This window comes from Salmo trutta, chromosome 17, assembly GCF_901001165.1.
Source record: "Salmo trutta chromosome 17, fSalTru1.1, whole genome shotgun sequence".
Classification (NCBI taxonomy): domain Eukaryota; kingdom Metazoa; phylum Chordata; class Actinopteri; order Salmoniformes; family Salmonidae; genus Salmo; species Salmo trutta.
Genome location: NC_042973.1, coordinates 41,578,416 through 41,596,912, shown reverse-complemented (window position 1 = coordinate 41,596,912; position 18,497 = coordinate 41,578,416). Strand labels below are relative to the sequence as shown.

The following is an 18,497-nucleotide window of genomic DNA, read 5'->3' as shown; positions in this document are numbered from 1 at the left end:
CTTAATGCGTATTCCCATGAAACTGATTGAGATCAAATGATTGGCATATCATTCACGTTTGACAGTGATGATGGCTCCCTCAAAAAAAGTAGGCTACACTGTCCTGCAAAATCATCCGTTGTCCCAAATTTGGGTGCTTTAAATGTAGTTACCTTATCATGGCCAGTAGTGTCGTGACTAGCATTTACTGCTCAGGCCTTCAACATGTCTGTCTCGGGCCACACACATTCCCAGACCACAAGCCATAATCCTGCAGCCTACAGTACAGTACACACTTTAACCCCGCTGCATGAGTGGAATGATGAGCAGCTCAGAGGGTACCTGTGGTCCATCATAGAATGACAGACAGACAGAGAGAGGTTGGCCCCACCAGCCCTCTGCCCCTAGGGCCCTCGACCTATGAAACTGTGACCTATGGAACTGTTGGAACCCCCCCAAGAACCTGTGACATCAGGTCATATGGACAGATAGGCAAGTAAAGCTGTTGCCCCAGCAGGCCCCCAGGCAACACTGGAGGAGTCTCCTCCCACAGACTGTTTAAGATCACCCCTCAGCATTTCACCTAAGCAGCAGTGGAGTGTTCGGTCACCTACCTCTCGTGAGGCTCCAAGCCAAACACCAGGCCAGGCCAACTTGGCCAAGACAGACAGGAGAAGTGCGAAAGGACTGATTTAGCCTGTGAATTGCTTTCCTGCCTTCTACTCAACGCAAGAGTAACATGCTGACCACACCGCTCGCGTTACAAAATATAAATGTACACATACATGTTATTCAATCATTGCATCCAAACTGCTCACGCGCGTCAACGACCGTCTGTGTCGCCCGGCGCTAAAATAGAACTTGGTTCTATTTGTGACTCTTGACGCACTACAAGTCCCACCTCTCCCATTTCCTGATTGGTTTTTAGGAGCATATACCCACGTGGGTGATTGAAAGATGAACTGAGGTCCACACTCCAGTACAGTTGGTAGTGGTAATTCACCTTAAAGTTGGTTGCCAACCGGCATATAAAGTCCAAAGAAGAAGACTGAAGGAGGAGAGATTACTAGAAACAAACTCTGTTTACCCTTTTATCTGTGGATTCGTTGTCAGAGTAGAGGACCTTGTGCATTTCAGGTAAAATAACAACCCAATGTTTATATCTCAGGACAAATTAGCCAGCAACAGCAAGCTAGCTAGCTAAATTGCCATGAATGTTTAATGCTTTCGACCAAACCCCCAAATTAATATAGTTGGTTCAGGGTTCGTTTTGATATTTCAACCTGCGTGTCCTGATCGCATCTGGTGCGGATGGACAAAAATCAGCATGCTCACGCTCACCCGGTTTAGTTAGCATGTAAGAGACGCTGCTGCCAACGCTAAACACCCAGGGCCATAGGAAGAAAGGCTTTCCCTGTGTGAATGGAGCAGCGCTGCTGTCGATTCATTCAGTGGGAAGGTAACCAAACCCCTGCACCATGCCGAGCCGTGAAACACGCTGATAGCTTCACCTGAAAGCATGAAAAAAAGATTCCTCCTGAATTACACTTTAATCCCAAACAGATTTTACGTGCTGCAGGGGCTAGTTAAATTAACGCTTGGCCAGACGTCGTGTGAAGAAGCCAGCCTGTGAAAAGTGGGTTCTTTGGTTCCTCTGTTTCTCATTCGTGAATGTCACTCAGAGTTTTGGGGTGTTTTTGTACATCGGCATTAAGTAGATGTTTAAAGGGATTTGACTTGAGCAAGTGCTCCTCCAGTACAGAGAGTCCTAGATATCGAATGTAGCCACGCAATGGCTTTCACATCACTTTGTGAGGTGAATAAACATAGGCCATCTAGTCTTGACAGCTGTCACAGTGGTCAGGAAGACAGCACCTGAAGAACATAATCCTCATTGGGGGGGGAAAAAATGGATAATTCTTCGACATACAAAACAAAGCCTAACTCCCAATACATCTGTGGATTCCCACTCATTGCCTCACATGCTTGTGGGCCTTCTCCTATTACCATCTCTCTCTCTCTGCCTGCCTGCCCCCTCGCCTGGCATGCCAGACTACCGTCACTAAGGAAGTGAGGAACAGGAGGAGGTGGAGTGGGAGGAAGTGCCTCATTGCCTCCCGACCGTGTGCTTTGATGTGCAGCGGGGGGCAGTTGGGGGCGAGGGTGGCAGTGGCCTGGCACTGGGGGAAGGTTCTCTGTGAGACACAACACGGTGGGCCACCATGAAAGCAAGTCTGACATCGTGACAAGCAGGCACAGTTCTGTTAATCTGTTCCATTATGATGTTCTCTCTAGATAAGAAGGTAATGGGGACAGGGAGCACCTTAACATGCAGAGAGTTAGTGAATGTGAAATATGATGTGGTCTCAAGAGATGGGCTTGAGTTGGGCAGGGGTGTTGTGGGAGAAAGAGTTGCACATGTTTGCAGTATAGCCTGTTATCGATAAAGCACAGTGGCCTTATAAACTATTAATTTACAACAAAGAGGAAAATTGTCAAATACAGTTAACAGAGAAAAAGTGTTGGATGCCTGTGACCTGAAAGGTAGCGTCAGAATGATCTTGAAGGGGAAATCAGCTGTGTACTACACACAGGGGGGTCATTGCTCCCTGGCCTCAGTGCAGGCATGGTATATTAATCATGTAGTCTTCAGGGTTTGTGTCGTATAGCCATGGTATAAAAGGAATAATCAACTAGGGGCTCTGTGCGTGCTATGGAAAATAATGAACATCGTGGAAGGTGTGTTCCACGATGCACTAGTGGAGTGGAACTGACCTTCCATGGAGTTGAGTTGCATTATTTTCCAGAAAACGCATAGAGCCCCTAGTTGATTATCCCTTTCATACCACGGCTATAATTGAACACATTTGCCCCTAGAAATGTGTTCATTTGCCGGTATACATTTTCCCCCACATCCATTGAAGTCGCTAGCAAGTTAACTAGATAGACACAGCAGTTGCCATGGTAACCAAACAAACAGACTTCTAGTTTAGCTAGCAAAACCACCAGTCCTAGCTTGCTATTATGAGAATCGAATTCAGAAATAACAATACTGTTTTCAATTCGACTTTTGCTTTGAAAAGCAGCTCAAAGGCAACATGTAAAAATTGACTAGAACCATTGAATTCTACCGTGCAAATATACCCCGAGTTATAGGGAAATGATTCACAAGTTTGGACATCATACAATGAATTGCAGACCCTGGATATTTAAAAACAGAGATTCTGCATTTTATTCTCCACACATAATTGTGTTCAATTGTGCAAGCATCCATATAGAGTTCAGAAAAGTATCATGCTTTTGGGCTGAACCCTTAAAACAAAAACATCTGGTCTTAAAATTGTAAAAGGCCCACATTACCTGTATGTCCGGTTTTCATACAGTTCAACAAAAACCACTGCGGCTCCACTGGAAAAGTTCAAGGGTCACTTAAATGGCTAAATGTAAACAGCTTTGTCTGACTAGGGCATGCTTGTCAGAGTGACCCAGTCCTGACCCTCAGAGCACAAAACTGGTACACCCTAAATCACCATATCAAAGCTTGTAGAAGCAGCATATTAGAATTACAATTTTCTTTGCCAGACAAAAACCATTGATTTCAAAGTTTAACAAACCATACAACTCCATGCAAAAAGCCTATTTTGAACTGTTTACGCAGAAAATTTCACAAAAACACATTTACTGGCAGAAACGTACATATGCAAAGTTTGGTAACAGAATTACTGTAAAATCTCCCTCAGTGTTTTTATTCAACCACGTTTTCCAAAAACGTCATATCTGCTCCGAATTAAGATTCAAAGACGTCTGCAGAAAGAATGGGGTGTCAGCTATGACATGACACCTTGAGTTTGAAAAATATATATTTTGATTAATTATTGAACTACAGCAGGTGAAGTGGATTTACTTCCGTTAATGGAATTACATCATGGGTCCCTTATCTGTACTATACAGAAATGCATAATTATGGATATAAATATCATTCTCTTCATGGTGATGTATCCTGTACACAAAAGGTAAACAAATGCAATATCCTTCTTTTGCATATTTGGGTAATATTCTACACACCAGCTATTATTGTAATGAGCTCTGCCCCCAAACAAGACCTGATCTGGTTGGTCCAGACCAAATCTGAACCAATCATAGATGTCTAGTTTGGACAGCACAGTAGAGCACAGCAAAGTACAGTACAGCAGAGTAGAGTTCAGTACAGTACATTATACTGTACTATACTGTCCAAACTTGTGAAACAGACATCTATGATTGGTTCAGATTTGGACCGGCCAGTGCGGACCGACAAAATTTCAACCACTTTTCAACATCCATGGACGTTCGCTGTTGGTTGGTGCTCAGTAGGTGAGGATGCTTGTTAGAGTAAAATTGAAAGCGGGTAGGTGGTAGGCGTCATGGTAAGTATCAGTAAGAACCGGGACAGGTGACATTAACTGGAAGGCGAAAGGAGAGAGAGGCAGAGAGGGGGGGGTTGTCCAGACGGTTTTCAGTCTTGCTTTGACCACCAGACGACAGAAGGAAAGAAAAAACAGTTATGAGCTGAACATGACACTATGCCAGTTGAAGAGAGAACAGTAGTACAGAACATAACAGTATGCCAGTTGAAGAGAGAACAGTAGTACAGAACATAACAGTATGCCAGTTGAAGAGAGAACAGTAGTACAGAACATAACAGTATGCCAGTTGAAGAGAGAACAGTAGTACAGAACATAACAGTATGCCAGTTGAAGAGAGAACAGTAGTACAGAACATAACAGTATGCCAGTTGAAGAGAGAACAGTAGTACAGAACATAACAGTATGCCAGTTGAAGAGAGAACAGTAGTACAGAACATAACAGTATGCCAGTTGAAGAGAGAACAGTAGTACAGAACATAACAGTATGCCAGTTGAAGAGAGAACAGTAGTACAGAACATAACAGTATGCCAGTTGAAGAGAGAACAGTAGTACAGAACATAACAGTATGCCAGTTGAAGAGAGAACAGTAGTACAGAACATAACAGTATGCCAGTTGAAGAGAGAACAGTAGTACAGAACATAACAGTATGCCAGTTGAAGAGAGAACAGTAGTACAGAACATAACAGTATGCCAGTTGAAGAGAGAACAGTAGTACAGAACATAACAGTATGCCAGTTGAAGAGAGAACAGTAGTACAGAACATAACAGTATGCCAGTTGAAGAGAGAACAGTAGTACTGAACATAACAGTATGCCAGTTGAAGAGAGAACAGTAGTACTGAACATAACAGTATGCCAGTTGAAGAGAGAACAGTAGTACTGAACATAACAGTATGCCAGTTGAAGAGAGAACAGTAGTACTGAACATAACAGTATGCCAGTTGAAGAGAGAACAGTAGTACTGAACATAACAGTATGCCAGTTGAAGAGAGAACAGTAGCAGGTGACCCAACTGTGGTTTGTGACTTATATTGATTTCCCAATTTGGTAACAGAATTACAAGTTTTAATCAATTCACAAACAAACTTGATATCAGTAAAAACACTATAACTAATTGGTAGGTCTACCTTTACTTGTTACTTCTGTGAACTTTCATTATCCTCCCTCATGAGAAATGACAAAATAACATCAAGATATGTGGGTTTTTGATAACGGAAATACAAGGTTTCTTACATTTACAGAAGGCAGAATTTTTTTCTTCCTGAAACTAAATATAAAAGATGTTGTCTAAAGACCCCTTTTCCATCTGTTTGACCAGAAATCAAAGCCTTTGCTTATTCCTAAAATGGAAAATGGTTGAAAAATGTATATATGCCTTAATTTCTCTAAAATATAGACTTATCTTTCATTTGACACGCTCCTATAAACTTCACATGTTGGTGCTCATGGGTCCTTTTACATGGAAATGCAGCCCAGCAATGGACCATTAGATTTCACGCTTTAAATCAGACAATCAACAATGCCTTTGCTGGCACAGCTTTAACCACATTCTTGATGATATAATGACATTTCTAATCCCAGCTCTTTAATATCTGATGGCATACTTAGATATTTGGTTAAGTTGGCAGGAAGGTAGGAGGATAAGCGCTTTATCGTAAAAGTCCCATAGGTCTGCCTATTTTGATGAAGTTGCCCTCAGAACCGATTAAAAAGTTAAATATGACAACAATGACCTTCAGAAGGACATAAAGGGTTTGAAGAATGAGAATAAGTAAACTGCAGTCAATCTATAGATTAGTAAAAATAGCCTACACTAACTGGCTATAAGATGAGATTGTGACTGACCAACTACATGTCAAGAGCAACTGATAATATGTCCTGTATATTGCCCTCAATGGGAAAAGCACCATTTTCATTCAAACTTGACAATATTATTGTTCATTGGTACTGGTCTGGTACTGGATAGGACTACCTCAGTGTTCCTTGACATTATCAGTTACTACTATAACTGCCACATTAACTCCACGGTAGGCTGCTTTTACATGGTATGTCCTTTTCCATGAGTCGAAGGAGATTGTTGGCTCAACACTCTTGGGATAATGGTCGAGAGTGACCTCATTTGGAACACTGGACAGATTTGAAAATGAAAGATGGCCGCTTGCTCAATAAATTCCTGAGGTAGCCGTTACAAAACATAACATCAGCCATAACAGTTACTGGCACAGACATGGGCATCAGACATATCCTTTTAAGGCTAACCAAACACACTAGGTAGGTGGTGGGGGGTGGTTCTAGTTACCGTGCTTTTCAGGGGAAATCTGACAGTCACTTCCAGCTGTTTACTTCCTCCTCTACAGGAGTTGACTTTAAACACTTCCTTTCATCTCCCTGGTGTTCCAGTCCATATCCCAGTCAGTCCCTTTCTGCTACCACATAGGTCAGAAGAGCACAGGCATACTCTCTCTCCCTGGTCATATTAACTAGGGCACACCATAGCAAAATGTTCTGTAACAGAAAACAAAAATTAGCAAATCCAGGTAGTCTCATCCCTGCTCTAATCCATTTTCTTCCGTTTGGTCCCTAATGAACATGACCCCTGTGTGAAGTGGCATAGTGAGAGCTGAGAGAGAGGTGATTCTATAATCTAGCTCCAACCTGTCCAACTAGACTGCAATAGCCTCTTCCTTCAAAATCAGCTGGAGAAGCTGAGTCAGCCTGCAGACTTCCTCCTCTGACTGTATCCCGGTCTCTAGGAGAAAGGGACTGCAGATCTATAGTAGCACAGACCAGAGGGGCCTGGGTTAGCCCAGACACTTAGCAATGCATATATCACCTATTAACACTGACCCAAGACCTTTGTTCTGGCCTAGAATGACCAGAGCATACAGTACACAAATGGCCTGGCTAAATGCAACATAGTGGAATCCAGCAATAATCTAAATCAATGATGTTGGCTAAATGCAAAGGATTGCTCTGCTAAGAAGGAGTAAGAACCTATTTGTCCACAGGGAAATGTCTGTCAGGTTGAGACCTTATCACTTAGCCACAGACTGATTTCTGTGTATGTGCTGATGGTCAAATCTGGGTCAGATGCAGTCATGTACAGTACATTAAGCTAGTATTGCAAAGATCGAGTTCCCCAAAACGGCATTTGAGAGTCAAACATGGTTTGACAAGGGCACATATTAAAGAAATCCGCTGATTGATATGGTACATTTTGACCGAATTTTCTAACATTGAATGAGGCCGTTCTGTTGTCCTTGTGCAATATCTTCCCATTCATTGTGCCCTGGGGACTTCAATGCTTTGCAGTCAGTTTCCCTCCTGTCTTGAATAATAACATTTTCCAGTGTTTCAGTGTAACCCTGTTGTTGACCTGCATTTCCATAATCTGCATAAATCAATTTGAGATTCCTTGCTTTGAGCAAGAAAACAAGTTGCATAAGAAGCCAGTCTACATCTCTCCCTCACTATGCTGTGGTCTCAAATAGAAAACGGAGACATGCCAACAGCCTGGTCTAGGGGTTATGAGGACAGATGTCATGGTCAACTATGTAGTCCACTTTCTTATAGCCTATAAATAGCTTAGTCTAAACCGTCTACCAGTTACCAATATGAGAAAAAAATGGGACTGCACTAAAAATGTGTAACCTACTGTGGTTACAGGATCAATAATTATCATAGCCAATGCAGAAAGGTCTACCTCATCTCCTGCATAACAGAGAATGTTTCATGCGAAATTAGACAATGTAACAAGCCGGGTAAAATGTCAACCACTTGCAGTACATGAAACGTCGATATGCATACATAATAGCCAATCACTTATACAATTTAGCGCTTTCATGCGTTACAATGTTGCAAACCAACAAAAATCGGCAACCGCTAATGTAAACAACGAGTGAAAATGATATTTTGCAGCCGAATGCACGTCGAGATAGAGGAGAAATAGTTCAGAAAAGGTGACGGATGTGAAGGAGTTGATCATTTAAACAATTTAATCACCAAAGCGTTACATTCCGAAACGTGCAGGAGTAGCCTACTTACCTAGCTACTGTTAGCAAGCTAGAATCTCACAAAATCGGCACTGTTACAAACGATCCGCGAATGCACCTCTTCGCTTTGGTCCATATGTTTATTGAATCCAGCCGTATATCCGGAAGATATCCTATTTCGATGATTCTTGCCTTTTCTATATTCCGCCTGGTATGTATGTATGTGCTGTAGCTATGTTGTATGTGGGCTATACGGTAGCTTGGCTGGGCACGTTCAGCTATTCAGCGAGAAGACGCAACTTGAAAACTGACAGAGGGAGAGCGCATAACGATGTTGAGGGGGTGGCATAAACCTTCAACAATAGAAGCGCTTTTCGAAGACAACCTATTTGCGCGAGTATTCCAATGACTTACATTAAACCACGGTATATAAAAACTAGATCGATGTAATCAAAGGGAAAAGCTCTCGTTTTGTTATACAACTCTGAGTGTCAGAGAAGTGCAACGAGAAACCCCTTCAACTGTTCAAAGTGAGACAGTATGTTTTAACTCCGTTTAATCCGATTGGTTTCTTCGAACGTGACGCCAGAGTGGGATGCAGTCAATAGACCAAAACATCAGTAGAGGCAGCGAAGCCTTGTGGAATTTTTTCACCTGTCTGTTTGATCCCTGAGATGGTTCGAGACAGCAATATGTGTATGCAGATACCTGCGATGCTGTGAAAGCCTCTAGGGATAATGAGACAATTGTATTTGATGAAAGTGTGCTTGTAGGTGCTCCAACAAATTATTATTGTCACCTAGTCTAGAGTCTATCTGATGTGGCAGGGCGAGTTTAACAAGCAGTGAAGCACAAAGAACTATAATGGTTTTGGTTATTTAACGTTAAACTGTAGATGAGAAAAGGCTGAGCGGACGTAATGCCTCTCATCAAACTAAGATTACTGTGTGAGGAAATGATAGGTTTCCCATTTGATCCCACTTGGCAAGACATCACATGAAAAGGCCCAGAGCAGAGAGAGACAGTACAGACACAAATCAACATTGTCACTGTTATACTACTCCTGTTGTTCTTTATGAATCAAGCATCCAAGAAAATGATGGCGTCAAGGATCCTGAACTTGCCCTGCCAGAACAAACACATCAGAGATTCATTACCCTAAAGATCATTAGACCAATAGGCCTCCATGCGATCACCATAAACTCACATTGCCTCTTGTACTAATAGCACTGAAGTGTCATGACTGTTCCAAGGGAAAGGTCAATGGCATGCCGGTGCTGGCTGGCTCTTAATAAGACACACTTCAGTATCAAAGTGACGTGTGTTGCAAATGTACAAATGTCCACAAAGGATAGGCAAGACGGGAACAGAACAACCGCTCCAAAATGTGACTTGTTGAGATAAAGCCAAGATAAACGTATCAAAAATAGGCCCTTATCTGTTCTAACGTGAGTGTTCAGGGGGATTGAATGCAGCTGTGAGCCCACCAAAAACAAGAGCGTATTATGCTGGCAGGAAGAGCCCCTGTAACACACACATGCAGTGCATTAGACCCCTTTCCACATTTTGTTACATTACAGCCTTATTCTAAAATTGATTAAATCGTTTTCCCCCCTCATTAATCTACAGGCAATACGCCATAATTACAAATCAAAAACAGTTGTTTTTTTTGGAAATGTATTACATTTTTTAAACTTCAGCATCACATTATGTAAGTATTCAGACCCTTTACTCAGTACTTTGTTGAAGCACCTTTGGCAGCGATTACAGCTTCGAGTCTTCTTGGGTATGATGCTATAAGCTTAGCACACCTGGATTTGGGAAATTTCTCCCATTATTTTCTGCAGATCCTCTCAAGCTCTGTCAGGTTGGATGGTTAGCGTCACTGCACAGCTATTTTCAGGTCTCTCCAGAGATGTTAAATCGGGCCCAGCTCTGGCTGGGCTACTCAAGGACATTCAGGGACTTGTCCCGAAGCCACTCCTGCATTGCCTTGGCTGTGCGCTTAGGGTCTTTGTCCTGTTGGAAGGTGAACCTTCGCCCCAGTCTGAGGTCCGGAGCGCTCTGGAACAGATTTTCATCAAATTATCTCTTTGTACTTTGCTCTGTTCCTCTTTCCCTCGATCCTGACTAGACTCCCAGTCCCAGCTGCTGAAAAACATCCCCACAGCATGATGCTGCCACCACCATGCTTCACCGTAGGGATGGTGCCAGGTTTCCTCCAGACGTGACGCTTGGCATTCAGGCCAAAGAGTTCAATCTTGGTTTCATCAGACCAGAGAATTTTGTTTCTCATGATCTGAGTGGCTTCCATCTGGCTACCCTATCATATGGAGATGGTTGTCCTTCTGGAACGTTCTCCCATCTCCACAGAGGAACTCTGGAGGTCTGTCAGAGTGACCATCAGGTTCTTGGTCACCTCCCTGACCAAGGACCTTCTCCCCCAATTGCTCAGTTTGGCCAGGCAATCAGCTCTAGGAACAGTCTTGGTGGTTCCAAACTTCTTCCATTTAAGAATGATGGCGACCACTGTGTTCTTCGTGACTTTCAATGCTGCAGACATTTTTTGGTACCCTTCCCCAGATCTGTGCCTGAACATAATCCTGTCTCGGAGCGCTACGGACAATTCCTTTGAACTCATGACTTGGTTTTTGCTCTGACATACACTGTCAACTATGGGACCTTATATAGACAGGTGTGTGCCTTTCCAAATCATGTCCAATCAATTGAATTTACCACAGGTGGACTCCAATCAAGTTGTAGAAACGTCTCAAGGATGATCAATGGAAACAGGATGCTCAATTATGAGTCTCATAGCAAAGGGTCTGAATACTAATGTAAATAAGGTATTTCTGTTATTCATTTTTTATAAATTTGCAAAATTTCTCAGAACCTGTTTTCGCTTTGTCATTATGGGGTATTGTGTGTATCTTGATGAGGGGGAAAAATTATTAATCCTTTTCAGAATAAAGCTGTAACATAACAAAATGTGGAAAAAGGGAAGGGGTCTAAATACTGTCCGAATGCACTGTATACACACTCACTCGCGCACTCACACGCACGTATATACATACACACACACACACTCTATCAGCTTTCTGCACATTAGAGACCGTGGCTGCTCTCTCTAGGACCCAGAAAGGCAGACACTCTCCTATCATTGGATGTTCTGGATGGCAAAGCTGACTTCCAAACACAGATAGATAAAGGTTCTCTATCTCTGCCACTGATATTGATACTGTATGAACTTCCACTTGAAATGTTGACTTGACACGACATAGCATGTGTGTGAGAGGCTAATTTGTAATTACCTTGCCACTAACCTGGTGGCTTTCTTATGGCATTGATATTTGGGGCGGCAGGTAGCCTAGTGGTTAGAGCGTTGAGCTAGTAACCGAAAGGTTGCTGGATAGAATCCCTGAGCTGACAAGGTAAAAATCTGTCGTTCTGCCACTGAACAAGGCAGTTAACCCACTGTTCCCCGGAAGGCCGACATTGTAAATAAGAATTTGTCCTTAACTGACTTGCCTAGTTAAATAAAGGTAAAAAAAGATATATATGTTATCTGTTATTTCATTGGACAGCGGATGTAAGAAATATGTGTTAAGCAGAAAATATGGCCTAAGCTTTACATTCTGATAACAGTAAAGTAACAGAGAGGAGAGATATGACCAGGTAACTATACTATAATACACTAAAGGCCTGCTGTATGTTTCAACCACCACCTAAAGTGATTAAACTGTCACCTCCCAAGTAAGCAATAAAAATAGAGAAAAGGGTCAAAGAATTTGAAAGCCACTGGAAAAAGCATGAAAAAAATGGCTCTTACAAGACCAAAATTAATCACACACACACTGCTACCTCCATGTATTTCTTATCATGCAGATGATCTGATAGAGGTTTAGGTAGGCCTACAGTACAATGGTAGACAGATGGGCTCCTGGGGCTACACAAACTCGCATACTGACTCCGAGTCAAGTAAAAACAGTAGCCGGTTTAGTAATGTTTTCATTAACGTTTAAACTTCCAACCTTTACCACACAGTGAAACAAGGTCCTGTGTAACGGTTCCATATAAAGTCAAGTAAACAGAAAACGCTGTTACCTTAGTTACCATTTACAGAGCTATGATAATTACACAAAATGAGGGAAAAACCGCTTCTATGAAAAATCCTGCTGTCAAATACATGAAATGACTATACTGCAGTTCTGTATTATGTGTAGATTGCATGTTTGCTGCGTAATAACCCAATAATAATAATATTTAATGGCGATAATGTTCTGCCACATTAACTGTGCATGAAACAAGACTAAAACAGCTTATTCATTGGCTAGGGTTGAATAGATTTCAAATTGCTGCTCTCACATATCTTAGGTTAAAAACAGATTGCATAATGGACAAATGACCTGCACAGTCTAATGACTCATTGACACCAGTGATCCTACCTACAGATCCACGTCACACGCTAGTAGTACCTGCTCTGCTCCCCATAGTGAAGGAGAGCACATCGTCTCCAGTCTCTTGCCATCGTCACAAGGACATTCCACATATGGGGCCTCAGGTTGCCCTAGATGTATCTGCAGGGTTTTGCTAGTTAAGCAAATCACAGGGGGCCCAAGAATGACGACTGACTCCAACTGACTTGAGAGGGAGAGACCTTGCTGGGTGAGGAGCTAATAAAAGAGAGCTACTGAGGTAGAAACGAGGAGTTGCACAGCCCACTGAGAGGATGACAGTCATTACGAAACATCCGAGAGGATCCACTCAGATCTCAGCAGGTGACATCATTCAGCTGTAACCACCCCTCTTTTTGTTTTGTTTTATGACACCTCTCTTCCGCTGAAGATCTGTCCACTACAGACACAGAACATCTGTGAGATCTCACTGACTCCTGCAGACAAAGGACTCTTACGTATGACAGACAGTTCCTCACACATTCCACACGTAACAAAGGAAACATGCATGATGTCATCCCTGCAATCTTCAAAGACATCTACCGGGTAGGACATTGCTCGTAATAAACACATGTTGTCACTCATGCAGCAAATCTACATTCAGCGTGCTGGGTGTGTAGGAGAGAGTGGTGACAGTACTTACAGAGGAAAGGTGCGCAGCAGAGGTGTCTGGGGTTTGTTCTCTTGCTCTCCCTCCCTCTGTCTATCCTCCCTCCTCTTCTCTTCCCTTCTCACCACAGTAAGATGCTGTCTGGACCAGTGCACATTGTCATGGCAACCTGAAAGAGGGATTCTCACGTGACCTAGTCACCGAGCTCAAGGATTGGCCAGACAAGGGAAAGGGGGCCCCTCCTCTCAGCGGTGAGATCACACGCCCACTGGCTCACAAAGGGAGGGCTCCCGGGCCGCCTGTAAAGAAACACACAATGGGAAGTCTTCAGAAGGGGCGGGGTAACTGGAGCTAATGCACCAAGGCAACAGGGAAGGACTTGACTGACTGATCTGAGAGGTGTCTGTCTCGTATGTCTGCCTGCCTGTCTGCCCACTACTACTGGGCTGGGCTTTGTAATGGGGTGGGCACAAAATGTACCCCCAATGCTCCCAGCCTGGCAGGATACAGAAATAACACACGTTCAATAAGGCGTACCACTGGTCTCATACGTGGCAGCTTGACCTGCTGGCCTTACACAGGCTTTCCTACCAGGAGAGAGGCTATACAGTATATATATATATATTGCCAGAGAAACCAGATAGATGCACTGCTGTTGTTCAGTCAAATCTAGCGTATGTGTAATATTCTACTCTGTGTGCAAATGCAAACACTTGAACAATGCACATTCGATACCTGTGAATGGTAAACAATAGATCACATGCTCAGGCAGATGAACACATACACACCCTGACAATGTATAATATACTATCAATTTGACAGAGGCATTAAACAAAAACCAATGTCAGATGATATCCCCCCTTACAGAACTCATTGTGTCTATACACTCAGTAGCACAGACCAAGGTTCCTGTTTGAAGTAAGGTAAAATAGTATTGATTGTCCTTTGCTGATAACTCATATCTAACAATAAGTAGTGCATTATGCATAATGGTGAGTTTCCTGAATGAGCAGATTACTGCACACTTACTTTCATCAATAGAATACATTTGCCAGAGCCTCAGTTGAAAAGAGTGAAACAAGCAAGAAGTCCAATGGACCGGCATAGGACAGGCTGCTGAACAACATAAGTGCCATAATTACATAATGATAAGAACCTGCTTTAGATTTGCTGACGTTTTACAGGCAACAAAATTGGAGTTGAGGCTTGTGGGGCTTGGACCAAGTGCAGCTAGCAATTGGAGTGCAGTTAGCTGGTGGCTGGGAAGCTGGGAAAGAACATTCATTCCACTGTTCATGGCGGCAACAAAAGATTTTGAAAAGCGGGTCGGGAGTATTTTTTGCTCCATTTTGGGAAAGAGGGTGTCTTTCTATTTCACTGTCCCTCCAAATGATGACATATGTGAACTGTGATCATGGTCCAGGGTACACCCTGATCCACCCAGACCACAGACACTGATGCAAAGACAATGGTCTGTGATTGGTCCAGTCTGCCAAACCTGGGAGGAGATGTGAAAGTGTTTCTGGGACATACCGGTGAGGTCATTGTGTAGTCTTTGCCACGAACACACTCATTTTCAGAGTATCGCCATTCTTCGTGAAAGGCACATTCAACACAGAGTTGCTTCCTATCCATTGAACACTGTAATGGACTTCAATGACATTCCTTTCTGGAGCTTCAGTTTGACAATCACAACAACAAATAAAACCTTTTTCCCAAGAGATCAGGACCACTCCACACAGACATACACAAAACGATCATGCACTACTGCTCGAATAAGGTTCAGCTAAACTTCCCAGGGTTTTCGGTGAACAATTCATTAACTGTCTTGTTATCTCTGATCTGTGTTTGCCAGAGTGAACATATAGTCTCGTGATTGGCTGGCTCTGGCTGGGGTCTTGTTGGGACAGCGGCTGTCACAGCCAATCAGAGACATTGCTCAAACGCAGCACTCCAGAGTTATGTATTTTCACTTCTAATGCCATACTGTAGCTGGGCAGACAGACTGGTGGAGGGTTAGGCCTACTAATAAAACGTGACCAAAGCCATCCATTTCTCCAAGGAAACAGACGAGTAATATGAAAGTGTAATTCAATATAACATTAATGAAGCATTACTACAGTATATTCTATAATGTTACGTTTTTTTAAATCATTCGTCACACAAAATTCTTGTTTTACATTTAGATTGAGTGCCTTTGTGTTAGCTTCTTTTATGGTTTGTTGTCATATAAAATGGTAACCTTAGAACTGTACGTGGCTTAGTGGAGTAGACTGTAGAGACTATCCCACATGAGACGATTACCTCAACAGTCGAAGCCCTTAGCCCTTCGTAAGGAGTGGTCCATCCTGTTGGTCACACGCACACATGCACGCACGCACGCACGTACGCACGCACACACGCACGCACACACGCACACACACACAAATCAGTCGCAGCCAAATGCATGAAAATCCATTCATTTTCCACTTATGTTGACTTTTCCAAAGAGACAGAGAAAAGCTTTGATCATCAACATAAAAGAGGGTGTAGAACAAAAGACAGTACAGTACAGATGGTTTCCTTCCTTCCTAAAGTCAGAGAGTATAGACTGTACTGTAACTTTTATGGTTTAAAATGAACTCAATATCAAGTCTATGAATAAGGTGTAACACAATGACTCTCGATATCAAAAGCCAATTTGCTACATTTTAAGTATAGATTGTATGTCTACTGTGGCGGGTTACAGTCCATTAATGTTAGTGTTTTCCAAGTTTATTGGTGTTGGTGTCTATATTTGAAGCATATCATGTTATGAGTACCAGGCATTTGGTAGTAGCTTGCTATCTTGTTTCTGTAACAGAAAGCCTAGTATCCTTGTTATATACTGTATGTGGATAAACCCAGCCTCGATATGCCCAGCGTATGCCAGGCCTGCCTCCTTAGAACTATTGCTTTACATATTGGAAGTGAGTAGGGGATTGACGGGCTCTATAACATGTGTGAGTGGGCGCTGGTGGGCTCACATTCCATTCAGGCTCTCAAGAAAAAAGGTCAGTGTGTGTAGATCTACAGTTACCACACTGCCTTTAGCCCTGAGTGGAACACACACACACACACACACACACACACACACGCACACACACACACACACACACACATTTCACTTATAATTCACTGTATCACAATTCCAGTGGGTCAGAAGTTTACATACACTAAGTTGACTGTGCCTTTAAACAGCTTGGAAAATTGGCTTTAGAAGCTTCTGATGGGCTGATTGACATCATTTGAGTCAATTGGAGGTGTACCTGTGTATGTGTTTCAAGGCCTACCTTCAAACTCAGTGCCTCTTTGCTTGACGTCATGGGAAAATAAAAAAAATTCAGCCAAGACCTTAGACAAAAAATTGTAGACCTCCACAAGTCTGGTTCATCCTTGGGAGCAATTTCCAAATGCCTGAAGGTACCACGTTCATCTGTACAAACAATAGTACACAAGTATAAACACCATGGGACCACGCAGCCGTCATACCGCTCAGGAAGGAGTCGCGCTCTGTCTCCTAGAGATGAACGTACTTTGGTGCGAAAAGTGCAAATCAATCCCAAACCAACAGCAAAGGACCTTGTGAAGATGCTGGAGGAAACAGGTACAAAAGTATCTATATCCACAGTAAAACGAGGCCTATATCAACATAACCTGAAAGGCCGCTCAGCAAGGAAGAAGCCACTGCTCCAAAAGCGCAATAAAAAAGCCAGACTACGCTTTGCAACTGGACATGGGGACAAAGATCGTACTTCTTGGAGAAATGTCCTCTGGTCTGATGAAACAAAAATAGAACTGTTTGGCCAAAATGACCATTGTTATGTTTGGAGGAAAAAGGGGGAGGCTTGCAAGCCGAAGAACACCATCAAAACCGTGAAGCACGGGGTGGCAGCATCATGGGTCTTCCAAATGGACAATGACCCCAAGCATACTTCCAAAGTTGTGGCAAAATGGCTTAAGGACAACAAAGTCAAGGTATTGGAGTGGCCAGCACAAAGCCCTGACCTCAATCGTATAGAGAATTTGTGGGCAGAACTGAAAAAGCGTGTGCGTGCAAGGAGGCCTACAAATCTGACTCAGTTACACCAGCTCTGTCAGGAGGAATGGGCCAAAATTCACCCAACTTATTGTGGGAAGCTTGTGGAAGGCTACCTGAAATGTTTGACCGAAGTTAAACAATTTAAAGGCAATGCTACCAAATACTAATTGAGTGTATGTAAACTTCTGACCCACTGGGAATGTGATGAAAGAAATAAAAGCTGAAATAAATCATTCTCTGTACTATTATTCGGACATTTCACATTCTTAAAATAAAGTGGTGATCCTAACTGACCTAAGACAGAATTTTTACTAGGATTAAATGTCAGGAATTGTGAAAGATGCTAAAGCCAGCTCTCTGACAGATCTGGAATGCTATGACGATGTGCTGTGACACCCTGTGTTGCCCCCAACAACAGGCCTCCAGAGTGTTGTATGCTGCAGGAGATTTGCAGGCCACATTGGGACTATTGAGAGCCACACCCTGGATGTCTGAGCCTCTTACTGGCTGTGCTTCCCACCTGTCATGGCTGATTTACACGGCAGGGCCCCTCCCATCTGGGTGACCAGACTGGAGGCTCATAAAGGGCGGGTATGCTGATGAGAGCAGTGACACTAATGGGCATGCTCATCAATGGGCCAGTCATTAGGAGCTCTGACACGGGCCACTGAGCATGCAGCACACTGCTGCTGGGAATGCAGAGAGAGAGGAGCACAAGAGCACTGCTGCAGAGTCCCCATGTGTTACTTATTTTTTCATTTATTTTACCAGGCAAGTCAGTTAAGAACAAATTCTTATTTACAATGACAGCCTAGGAACAGTGTGTTAACTGCCTGTTCAGGGGCAGAACAACAGATTTGTACCTTAGCTCAGGGATTTGAACTTGCAACCTTTCGGTTCTAGTCCAATGCTCTAACCACTAGGCTCCCCTGCCACCCCGTTTTAACAAGCCTTCCTTTACACACTGAAAAACAAATAAATAAAAGAGCAGAGTA

At 43.0% G+C, this 18,497-nt stretch overlaps 1 protein-coding gene across 5 annotated transcripts in view; it reads right to left on the bottom strand.

The window, feature by feature from the left end:
• The window catches only part of mical3a (microtubule associated monooxygenase, calponin and LIM domain containing 3a), a 92,188-nt gene extending 83,288 nt beyond the window's left edge, over window positions 1-8,900 (bottom strand). For 2 of the 5 annotated variants that reach the window (XM_029696818.1, XM_029696819.1), the window contains exon 1: window positions 8,431-8,899. The gene's annotated coding sequence lies outside the window, so the exon portion shown is untranslated. Of the gene's footprint in view, window positions 1-8,430 lie in introns of all 5 variants that reach the window. The other 3 variants (XM_029696817.1, XM_029696820.1, XM_029696822.1) reach the window with 3 other exon arrangements.
• Window positions 8,901-18,497: the final 9,597 nt, after the last annotated feature.